The 12,834-nt window shown below is 44.0% G+C and overlaps 1 pseudogene; it reads right to left on the bottom strand.

Moving 5' to 3' along the window:
• On the bottom strand, positions 1-8,701 carry LOC140712433 (cytochrome c-like; annotated as a pseudogene).
• Positions 8,702-12,834: the final 4,133 nt, after the last annotated feature.

Here is a 12,834-nt window from a genome sequence, read left to right as displayed (position 1 = left end):
ACTGTACATATTATCAAACCACTTTATAATATCTGTAAAGTTAAAAAATACTTGTACTCCCACCTAACACAATCCTTTTCACTTATGTGTGTTTTCAGTATTTGATCATGAGCAGACATATTTTTATATACTTCTAATATGTGAACAAAATTTTGTATACTTTTTTCGTCATGTTTGATTTTGTTTTTAATTAAGTCTTATGATCACACATAATTTTTAAATTTGTATATATCTCCTCTACTTTAATCCTTTTAAGTTGGCAAAAGCACCATTCCCAATCACAAATACACAGGAGTTCTACAGTTTTATGTTTTTGAATGGCTGTTTAAAGACAATCCTAAATTACAACTTAGTCTGACTTAGATTGTAAAGAATTCAAGAGTGAAGTTTAACTTGCTACTATTTTTAAAGCATTTGACCTTATAGATCATCTATAAAATGTGAGAAGTGTTAATCTTTATTTGATATTACACATAAACCACACTAAAATGCCTTTCAATAAGTAAAAGGAACCATTTTAGATACAGGGAATTCAAATTAGATTGGCATAGTTAAGGCCAAAAATTTAAAGTATACATTGCTACCTTATCGTCAACCCTTGCCTTTAAGAAGTGACGAACACAAAACACAGGTGAAACCTTGCTTGGTTCTGAGACAGGGAAGGAATTTCCCCAGTATTTAAATATATGCACATATCCAGTTATATTAATCTAAATATAAAACCAATCTCCAAAAAGTTTTGTTTTGTTTTTTTGAGATGGAGTCTTGCTCTGTTGCCCAGGCTGGAGTGTAGTGGTGTGATCTTGGCTCACTGCAACCTCTGCCTCCTGGGTTCAAGCGATTCCTCTGCCTCAGCCTCCTCAGTAGAATAGCTGGGACTACAAGCGTGCGCCACCATGCCTGGCTAATTTTTGTATTTTTAGTAGAGATGGGGTTTCACCATGTTGGCCAGGCTGGTCTTGAACTCCTGACCTCAAGTAATCTGCCCACCTCACCCTCCCAAAGTGCTGCGATTACAGGTGTGAGCCACCACACCTGGCCCAGTCTCCAATAAGTTTTAAGATAGCATTCACCATCTTTGGAAAGTTGAACGTTACTAACAAAGTCTAATCATGTCTTTAGAAGGGGTAAACAGTGATAGCATTTACTGAATCACAATTACTATTAAAATTCAAAAAACTAAACATATTCCTTTAACTACAACCCAGGGTTTAGTTTTAAATCAGGACTGCCCAACAAAATATTCTGTCAATCATTCATGATCTGAATTCTGATGTATGAGAGCTATCAAATTATGGTACACATAAAAAAGTCATGAGACATTTCTGTTTTGTAATAAATAAGGCAGTGGTCAATTATTACTCATTGGTAGCTTTTTTGAGATAAGCTATCAAGTCTGCCCTTTCTGACTTCTTCTTAATGTGGGCAAAGATCATTTTTGTTCCAGGGATGTACTTCTAGGGATTCTCCAAATGCTCCATCAGGGTATCCTCTCCCCAGGTGATGCCTTTGTTCTTATTGGCATCTGTGTAAGAGAATCCAGTGGCCTGGACAGGTGGAGATTAGGCCCAGTTTTGTCCTTGCCTTTGTTTTCCATGGTGTAGCACTGGGCACACTTCTCAATACAAATCCTCTTGCCTTTCTCAATATCACCCATATTTAATTCTCTCTTTTGTCGCTGGCGCTAGGAACGTTCCCACTCGGAAGCTGGACGTACCGCTCTGTATACTCCTTTCTCTCTTTCTTTCTTTCCTTTCTTCTTTCTTTCTTTCTTTCTTTCTTTCTTTCTTTCTTTCTTTCTTTCTTTCTTTCTTTCTTTCTTTCTTTCTTTCTTTCTTTCCTTTCTTTCTTTCTCTCTCTCTCTCTCTCTCTCTCTCTCTCTCTCTCTCTCTCTCTCTCTCTCTTTCTTTCTTTCTTTCTTTCTTTCTTTCTTTCTTTCTTTCTTTCTTGAGATGGAGTCTCTGTCTTCTGTCGCCAGGCTGGAGTTCAGTGGCCCGATCTCGACTCACTGCAAGCTCCGCCTCCCGGGTTCACTGAGCCAATCTCCTGCCTCAGCCTCCCCGAGTAGCTGGGACTACAGGCGTCCGCCAGCATGTCCGGCTAATTTTTTGTATTTTTAGTAGAGACGTGGTTTCACAATATTAGCCAGGATGGTCTTGATCTCCTGACCTCGTGATCCGCCCGCCTTGGCCTCCCGAAGTGCTGGGATTATAGGTGTGAGTCACCGCGCCCGGCCCTCTCTGTGTACTCTTTTAAACCAAATATCATACTACAAACATTTTCCCACATTGCTAGTCTTCATAACTGTATTTTTGAATGCCTTCATTTTATTTTTTAACTTTGATCAATTTTTAATAGAGATAATCATACATATGGAATAAAATTTAAAAGGTGCCGAATAGTGGCATTGAAATGTAAGTCTTACTCCTCCCCTTCTCCCCTGTAAACCCAGATCCCTTCCCTGGAGGCCTACATAATGAAAAGTGTCTTATTTATGTACTTCAGAGTTATTTTATACATATATAAGCACACATGACTATACTCATTCTTTTTTATATAGTAGCATACCCTATGCACAGTCTTGCACTTGGGTGATTGTTTCAGACCAGTTTATAAAAGGCATCCTCATTCTTTTTAGTGACTATGTAGTATTCCATTGAATGATTTACCATGACTTATTTAGTCTCTATTGAGGACATTTAGGTTATTACTAATCTTAGGCTTTTACAAACAAAGCTATAATGAGAATTCGTGTGTATGTGTATCTGTGTATGTTTCACACATGGTGAGTACAGAAGCTGCATTTCTAGAAATGGTTTTCTGAGTCAAAGGATATGTGTATTTTAAATTTAGTGGACATTGTCATAATTGCCTTCCATAAAAGTTATACCAATCTATACTCCTGTCAGCAATGTAATGATGTAATGCCTGAATTTTAAATTTCCAGCACCGTAGAATGCTTTTTCTTTCTTTTTAAGGCAAGTTTTGGAGCAGGAGTGAAAGTTAAAAAGCTTTAGAGCAGGAACAAAAGGAAGGAAAGTACACTTGGAAGAGGGCCAAGTGGACAACTTGAAAGACAAGTGTCTTTTTTTTATTTTTAAAGCCTTTTTTTGTTGTTGAAACAGGGTCTCACTCTGTTACCCAAGCTGGAGTGCAGCAGTATGATAATGGCTCACTGCAGCCTTGACCTTCTGGGTTAAAGTGATCTTTCCACCTCAGCCTCCTGAGTAGCTAGGACTCGCTAGGCATGTGCCACCACGCCTAGCTCATTATTTTTTTCTTTCCCCCAAAGTAGAGATGAGATCTGGCTATTTTGCCCAGGCTGGTCTTGAACTCCTGGCCTAAAGCAATCCTCTTTCCTCCACCTCCGAAAGCGCTGGGATTACAGGTTTTGTATTTGGCCTTAAAGCCTTTTATTATAAAATATTTTAAACATACAGTAATGAACCATCATGCAGCTAAAGCCATCCTCAACTCATAACGGCCAGATGTGTTTGTCTAAACTGGTACCCTTTTCCTGTCTCCCCCTGGATTATTGTGAAGCAAATAACAAATATCATACTATTTCATTCATAAATATTTCAGTATGTATTCCCAAAAGATAAATACTCTTGGCTAGGCATGGTGGCTCATGCCTGTAATCCTAGCACTTTGGGAGGCCAAGGTGGGTGGATCACTTCAGCTCAAGAGTTTGACACCAACCTGGGCAACATGGTGAAACCTCGTCTGTACAAAAAAATACAAAAATTAGCCAGGCATAGTGGTGCACACCTGTAGCTCCAGCTAATTGGGAGGCTGAGGTGGGAGGATCACTTGAACCCATGAGGTCGAGGCTACAATGAGCCGAGATTGCACCGCTGCACTCCAGCCTGGGCAATAGAGTCAGACCCTGTCTCAGAAACAAAAAAACCTGACTCTTTTTAAACTCTTTAACCACAACATTATCACCATATGTAGAAAATACTTCTTCCATATCAACAAATATTTCAGTTAACGTTCACATTTCTCCAGTTGCTTTTTTCTTTACTTTTAGTTGTTTTATTCAAATCAGGATCCAAACAAGATCTAGACACTGTATTTGGTTCATGTGTCTCACAAATGTCTCTTAAGTCTTTTTTTATCTATAAGTTCCCCCTCCATCTTTTTGTCTTTGCCCCTCTTGTTATTTGAGGAAACAGATGTTTGTCCTATCAAGTTTTCCACAGTCTGGATTTTGTTCATTGTGTCCTCCTGGTATCATTTCACATGTCTCTCTATCTCTTCTATTTCCTGAACATTGAAAGGTAGTTCCTGAGGCTTGGTCTCATTCAGGTATGATTTTTTTTTTTTTTTTTTTTTTTTTTTGCGTGTCTGCTGCTAGATGGTAGTGTGTTCTTACAGCAAGAGGGATGTAATCTCAGGCTTTTTTTCTCACTTTTTTGTAATGATCATTTCTTAGATGCATTATCTTATTAGATGCTATCATTCCTCCTTCACTTACCAGATGGGATCTTTTTTTTTAGAGATAGGGTCTCATTTTGTCACCCAGGCTGGAGTGCAGTGACGCAATCACGGCTCACTGTATCACTGCAGCCTTGACTTCCTGGGCTCAGGTGATTCTCCCACTTCAGCCTCCCGAGTGGCTGGGACTATAGGCATGCGCCACTATGCCCAGCTAATTTTTGTATTTTTTATAGAGACAGGGTCTTGCCACGTCAAGGCTGGTCTTAAACTCCTGGGCTCAAACGATCCACCCACTTCGGCCTCCCAAAGTGCTGAGATTACAGGCGTGAGCCACCTCACCTGGCCGGAATAGTTCTACAGAACCAACAGGATGCGCTCAAAAGAACTCATCATGACCGGCAGCAGCAGTGTTGTTATTAGCATTTTATTCAGTTTTTAGTTCTGTTCATATTCAGTAAGTTTGTACTGAATAAAAATTGCTTATATAAAAGATTTGCTTTTATAGTTATATACATTGGAGTTTATATTGAGTTTAAATTTTAACATATTTAGATTAAGTCAACAATGAATAACCCAATGATTTTTTTTTTTTCTTTTCAAAGGGGGGTCTCTGTACATTATTCTAGTTCAAGAGACACTGGTATCAGGCCATAGTGTTACATTTAAAAAATTTCTCTAAACTGTGAGCTTTTCTACTGTGAGCCAGAGACTGTTTCTTTTTTATTTTTGTTTTTGTCTTACTATCCCAGTACCTGACATACAGAAGGAAGCAGAGATTTAATGGCTTGCCTTATTGTGAGGAATTCCCTGCAGCCTCCACGTTGGTCCTCTTTGTTGATAAACATCAACATCCAGTCTGTTAAAAATTGTGCTTTTCAATGGCAATTTCACTATTTAACATGGCTCCCAATAGTAGTGCTGAAATGCTGTCTGGTATTTCCATGCACAAGAAAACTATAATGGGCCTTATGGAAAAGATACACGTGTTACATAAGCTTTGTTCAGGCATGACTCATAATGCAGTTGGCTGTGAGTTCAGTGTTAATGAATCAACAATATATTTGAAATAAGATGTTTCTAAATGGAAACACACATAAAACAAGGATATGCATTTTTCAGTTGATGAAAATAGGCCGGGCATGGTGGCTCATGCCTGTAACCCCAGCACTTCGGGAGGCTAAGGCAGGAGGATCATTTGAGGCCAGGGATTCGAGACCAGCCTGGCCAACATGGTGAAACCTCGTCTCTACTAAAAATACAAAAATTAGTCGGGTGTGGTGGTGTGCATCTGTAATCCCAACTATCCGGTGGGCTGAGGTGGGAGAATCGCTTGAACCTGGGAGGCAAAGGTTGCAGTGAGCTGAGATGGCACCACTGCACTCCAACCTGGGCAACACAGTGAGACTCCATCTCAAAAAGAAAAAAGAAAATGTTGTGACCAGAGACAAACAGGAACCTAACTCTTTATTTCCTCTAGGAGCCATGGTTCAGTGTTCATGATTTCAACAACTTTATAGAACATAACTACCATAAAGTCAAAATAATACTATATAATGTGGAATTTATAGTGGATATGAATGTAAAGTATATAACCATGAAGATAGTAGGGTTGTATTCAGACATATATCGTTTTAAGGCAGGGCACAGTGGCTCACGCCTGTAATCCCAGCACTTTGGGAGGCCGAGGTGGGTGTATCACTTGAGGTCAGGAGTTCAAGACCAGCCTGGGCAACATGGCAAAAAGCTGTCTTTACAAAAAATGCAAAAATTAGCCAGGTATGGTGGCATGCACCTGTAGTCCCAGCTACCTGGGAGGCTGAGGCGAAAAGATTGCTTGAGTCCAGGAAGTGAAGGCTGCAATGAGCCAAGATCATCACCACTGCACTCCAGCCTGGAGCTGGGGTGACAGAGTGAGCACCTGTCTCAAAAAAAAAAAAAAAGAAGAAGAAGAAGAAGAGAAATAGACATTTCAGTGTCTATTTCCACCTGCCAGCATCTGCACATTTTGTCTCAGGACTTTTGGAGGGACCAGGGCTATCAACCCATGTGTCAGGCTAGACATGCTGGAGAATTCAAGTCCCTCGAGCAGCCCTCGGCCAATGACTGACTCCCCTAACCCCCTTGCCTCTAATGAGAGATAACTCTGGATGTATTCTACGCAGGCCTCTAGGGTTCCCTAGCAGTGCTAAGCTTGCTAAAGGTACACCTTATTTAAGGTTCCATTCACTCCTGTGTTACTTTCCCACTCTCCTAATTGTGTTTCCCGGGATCACGTCACACATGAACCACTTGTACTCAAATCCATGTCCCAGGGCCTGCTTCTGGGAGAATCCAAAATAGCCCCAAACACATTCTTCTAAAAATAAAGCTTAAGTCAGTGTCAACACTTTTTTTGCTTTGTTTTGCTGCCACGCTGTCCTATTTACTTAGGTGGGATAACAAATATGCATAACATCTGAGGTACAGCTCCTCCTTCCAGGAGCCCCTGGTCTGAGGAGAAGGCAATAATAAGCATTCCATGGCTTTCAAAGTGCCTTCTCGGCCACGAATCCATTTGCTCCTTGGAAACTTGCAAGGTTTGCAGGACCAAGATTCTTGTGTAAGTGAGGAACACAGAGGCTCAAAGTGAGGCAGTGACTTGGCCCAGGGTCTCAGAGCCAATGATCCCTGGCTGACCCCTTTCTTGGCTTGTGCCTGTGTCAGCACCATCCAGGTGGTCTCTTATCACTAAGAATAATTAGGGAATCCCTCTTTTCTCTGTGGGTTCAGCCAGAGCTCCAGTAAAGACACCCACATCTGTTGCTTGTTTTCTAAACATTGATAACTTTGGAGGCAGAAGATTAGAAGCACCAAAAAACAAACAGCACTCTGATCCCCCAGGGGCTGCTTCACCTATTGCTCCCTCAGACTAGGGGCTCTCCCAGGGAGAGCAACATTTTCCATGCAGTCAGGGCCATTCTTCCCCAAAACAGGGACTTACACAAGGGTGATACATATGAAAAAGGGGAGACTCGTGGGATGGGAGCAGTCAGGGGACACAGACAAAGGCATCTAATTTAGGGCAGGGGAGATTTCCAGGAGGAAGTAGCATCTAAGGGTGAGTTAGCCTGCCCCGTAGAGGAAGGGTGTTCCAGGCAGAGAGAACAGCGTAAGCAAAGGCCTGAAGATGACAGAGAGCATGTGGGTATTTGAGGAACTGAGATTGTCCCCTCCTGCTCCTTTCTGGGGTGAAAACCCAAGCTCGCATCCTCCAGCCGCATTCCTTAGTTCTCCTACTCCTTCCTCCCACCCCTTGTCTGGAGCAGGCTGAAAAGGAACAGGGGAGGACCCTACCCATCTGACAGATGCACTGCCTGTGCTGGATCCTTCCACTTGTCCTGCGTGGGCTCACCACCCTTCTCCACCCACAGTAGGCCGCCTGACTCTGGAGCTTCAGTCTGGGTTGAGCCAACAGGAGGCAGTGGTAGAAGACCACAGGATGGGAGGGGAGAGAGAGAAATGTGCTTGTTCCCCTGGCTCTCTCCCTGTGAGAGGTTAGCCTCTACCAAAGGTCACAGCTCCAGTCCTGATGCCCTCCCCACCACTGCCCTCTCTGAGTTCCAGTAATAACCCCTTCCTCCCCTCGCCCTGTCAGCCCAAGTAGTTTCCATCCTCACTGTTGCTAGCCAGACATACTGCACTATTTCGTCTTGATTTTCTAAACCCTCACCACGCTCTAAATTACTCATTTTCAGGGTGCCATCTGTTTCCTACCTGGACCCTGGTGATGCACAGCCCTAATCCACAGTTAGGGGATGGACAGGGTGTGCTAAGCCCTGCAAAGTGCTGGAAACCTGGGAGGAGTTATTCAGTTATTGGTATTCAGCTCAATTCCACTTCACTTGCCTATCCTTTTTTTTTTTTCCCCCGAGACAGAGCCTCGCTCTGTCACCCAGGCTGGAGTGCAATGGCGTGACCTCAGCTCACTGCTACCTCTGCTTCCTGGGTTTGAGCAATTTTCTTGCCTCAGCCTCCCAAGTAGCTGGGATTATAGGTGCCCGCCACCACGCCTAGCTAATTTTTTGTATTATTAATAGAGACAGGTTTCACCATGTTGGCCAGACTGGTCTTGAACTCCTGATCTCAGGTAATCCACCCACCTCGGCCTCCCAAAGTGCCGGGATTACAGGCATGAGCCACTGTGCCGGGACCCTTACTTGCCTCTTGCCAGCCCAACTCATGAGGGTCCAGAGCTGTTCTAAGCACAATATTTGCAGCAAATAACAAATCCACAAGGATGTATTACTGACCCTGTTTTCAGAAGAGGAAACTGAGTTTCAGAAGAAGAAATTGCCCAAATTCATGAAGTGAATTAGAGGCAAGTCCACTGTTTGGACTCCAGTCTAGACTCCAAAGGACCAAATGAGACAGCAAATGTGAAGATGCTTTTGCGACTATGAAGAGCCACCATACCTGTCTGAGCTAAGAACTGTGGTGTGATGCCTGTCCCTCCCCACAAGGCTGAGTCTTGAAGAAGGTCAGATCTGGTAGGAACCTTAGAGATCAGACAGTCTCACACCATCCTGTGCAGAGAGGAAAACAGGTCCAGAGAGGACAAGTAGTTCCGCCAAAGATGAATATTTGCTGTTGGAATCAGAATGAGAATCCAGAATGCACATCTTCAGACACCTCATAAACACATCAGTGAGAAGGACGTAGCACTCCCCTTAGAGAGGGATTTGGAAGAGAGAGAAGAAGAGGGGATAGAGAAGAGGAAATGAGCTGATTTCTGGGCTGTAGCATTTCAGATTTTGGGAATGCAAGGGATTAAGGACCAAACTGACAAGCCAGGAGGAGATAAGACCCTGGAGGCACAGACACGGGCTCCTCGTGAGTAATGAAATAAAGTAACTTGATGTGACTGTTAAACTTCCTCTGTGAGTCACATTGCATTTCCCCCCGGTGACCCAGGCTTCTGAAACTGTTGACAGGTACCATCCACACTCACTCTACCTTTCAACATTTTCCCCCCACTTTCTAGACCTTGAGTTAGAAACATCAAATAGATCAGAGTCATCTGGTTAGGTGCACTGAAAAATCAAGATGTAACTCAAGGGATACCAAGGTGGAAAAGACACAACTGGTCTCTGTCCTCACAGCGCTTCCAGTCCAATGGGAAAGGCAGGCCCCAAACAGATAAACAGAAGATTAGGTTGAGTTCTATGAAGAAAACAAACAGGGAACTGGGTGGATGATGGTGCCATTGACTGACACATATAAGATTGAAAGGGAAAGAAGTCAAGAGTTCTGGTCCCCACGTTATCCAAACAGAGACATCAGGGAGGTTGTTGGATATGGGAGTTTGATGCTCAGAGGAAAGTTTTGGCCCACAGGTTGAAAAAGTCTCCTACTGACCTTTGAGGTTCTCTCAGGTTGTATCTCTTCTTGGAAGCTTTCTCTGATAACATAATTCCTAGGGGTCTTCCCTCTCATGACCATTATTCACTCACTCATTCTCCTCTGTGCTAGGCTTGGTGCTGGGAATGGCTTGGTGCCCTCGATGAATTTATGTTCTAGGTGTGGAGTCAACCGATAGAGGAGACAACTGTAACACAGAATGGTAAATGCCGTGTGAGAGGAAAGCCCAAGGGACTGTAGGAGCAGAGAAAGTGGGCCTCTGTGCCAGTCATGTCCTGCAGGAAGAAGATGGCTATCTCATATGGATAATTCAAGAAGGCTCTATTCAGAGATGTGCAGAGAGTGGGGAAACCACAGGGGTTGTGAGATATCCTGGAGCTGAAAGCACTTGGGCATCACTACCACCCCTAGGCCTGAAGAGGAAAGAGAAGGAGGTGGTTACAGGAATCTAGACTCAGGGAGAGCTCTAAGAGAGGGCTGAGGGCAGAGGGAGCTGTGAGCCTCAGTTGAAGATGCAGCAAGAATAACAACAAAATATTTTTTTTTTTAAGTAAGTGAAATATATCAGAATCATCTGATAAGGTGTTACTGAAAAGTAAGGCAGGGGATGGAGGTAGGGAGACAGGAGAAAGGAGGAATTAGCATTTGGAAACTGGATGCTCAGGGAAGGCCTCACCAAGAAGGTGACATTTAAGCCAAGACTTGTTTGCAGCATATCTCTAGGTGAGTCTTCCCCTTATCCCTTCAATCAGCTCATCCTACCCTCAAACTCCATCCACCCCACTCCCCCATCTTCCCCATCCCAGGGTCAGGGCCATGTCTCCAATGTCTTTGGATTAGGGAACTCCTTGAAGTCCCTGTCAGACTAGAGATCCCCAGGGACAGGAACTCTGTTTCCTCCCACTCTTTCTCATCCAATGACAATAGAAGCTGCCATTATTAAGCCTATGCCTCACGCTAGGCCGGCTCTAGGCATATTATACACATCACTTCATCTAAACCTCCTGGCAAGGCTCCGGGGCACAGCTGGGGAACATGAGGCAGCTCAGCCCCCTTTCCAAGGCCCAGCTGCTTTCCCTGACATGGTTCCTGCCTATCCTCACCCCAGAGAAGGGGAAGTAAAGGATAGACCTTAAATTCTACTTTTTTTTTCTTTGAGATGGAGTCTCGCTCTGTCACCCAGGCTAGAGTGCAGTGGCGCAATCTTGGCTCACTGCAACCTCCGCCTCCTGGGTTCAGGCGATTCTTCTGCCTCAGCCTCCCGAGTAGCTGGGATTATAGGTGCATGCCACCATGCTCGGCTAATTTTTTTTGTATCTTTAGTAGAGACGGGGTTTCACCATATTTACCAGGCTGGTCTTGAACTCCTGACCTCATGATCCGCCCGCCTCCCAAAGTGCTGGGATTACAGACATGAGCCACTGTGCCCGACAATTTTTTTTTTTTCTTGAGATAGGGTCTCACTTTGTTGTCCAGGCTATAGTGAGTGCAGTGGCACAATCTCGGCTCACTGCAGCCTTGACCTTCCGGGCTCAAGCAATCCTCCACCTCAGCCTCTCAAGTAGCTGGTACTATAGGCACATGGCATCATGTCCAGCTAATTTTTGTATTGTTCGTAGAAATGAGGTCTCACTATGTTACCCAGGTTGGTCTTGAACTCCTAGGCTCAAGTGATCCACCCACCTTGGCCTCCCAAAGTGCTGGGATTACAGGCAGGAGCCACTGCTCCTGGCCGACCTTAAATTCTTGAAGGACTGTAAAAGGGAACACAGATCAGACTTCTATTTTATGTCTCCAATGGGTGCAAGGACCAAAGGGTAGAAGTCAACAAGAGGCAGTTTTTGTTAAAATGTGAGAATATCCTAACAGTCAGAGCTGTCTGACTGCCTTGCAGGCAGTGAGCTCCCTAGAGGTGTGCAAGAGAAGCTGGATAGCCTCATGTCAAAAATGAAATAGAGGTGGGGTGTGGTGGCTCACGCCTGTAATCCCAACACTTTGGGAGGCCAAGGCGGGCAGATTACTTGAGGTCAAGAGTTCGAGACCAGCCTGGCTAACATGGCAAAACCCCATCTCTACTAAAAATACAAAAATTAGCTGGGTGTTTTGGCACACCTGTAATTCCAGCTACTCAGGAGGCTGAGGCACAAGAACTGCTTGAACCTGGGAGGCAGAGGTTGCAGTGAGCCGAGATCGCACACTGTACTCCAGCCTGGGTGATATGTTTCCAAAAATAAAGAAATGGGAGGATCTGTTAGGCTCGTGAGGGATTTGACTAGGAAACTCGTGAGAATTCTTCCAATTTACATTCTAGAATCCTAAGATATGATTCTAAGACTTTGGTTCTAAGATTTTATTAGAACAAAAGACAATCCCTATCTTCAAAGAACTCACAACCTAGCAGATGAGGTGGACAAATGGTTACTTTCTATAACTGTCATAAACAGTCCTAGAGAGTAAATGCAAGGCCATGGGCAGGATCTGAGAAGGAACCCTGACCAACCCAGGACTGCATGGCTAGTCTCAAGAACCATCTGCATCAGAGTCATTTGGAAATCTTGTTTAAAAATGCTGATTTCTGGGCTCCACTCCAGATTTCCTGAATTAGAGCCTCTGGAGTGGAGCCCGAAAGTCTACTCAGTAAAACAAACTCCCATGGGGATTCTTAGGCAGATTGAAAACTGAGGCTGCAGGACAGGCACGGTGGTTCATGCCTGTAATCCTGGCACTTTGGGAGGTGGAGGTGGGCAGGTCACTTGAGCCCAGGAGTTCGAGACTAGCCTGGGCAACATGCAGAAACCCAGTCTCTATAAAATACAAAAATTAGCCAGGCATGGTGGTGTGTCCCAGCTACTCAGGAGGCTGAGGGAGGAGGATCACTTGAGCCCAGGAGTTCAAGGCTGCTGTGAGCCATAATCACTCCACTGTACTCCAGTCTGGGTGACACAGTGAGATCCTGTCTCAAAAAAAAAGAAAGAAAGAAAGAAAAGAAAGAAA

Source organism: Chlorocebus sabaeus, chromosome 1, assembly GCF_047675955.1.
Source record: "Chlorocebus sabaeus isolate Y175 chromosome 1, mChlSab1.0.hap1, whole genome shotgun sequence".
Classification (NCBI taxonomy): domain Eukaryota; kingdom Metazoa; phylum Chordata; class Mammalia; order Primates; family Cercopithecidae; genus Chlorocebus; species Chlorocebus sabaeus.
This window is presented reverse-complemented; position numbering and strand designations above follow the sequence as displayed.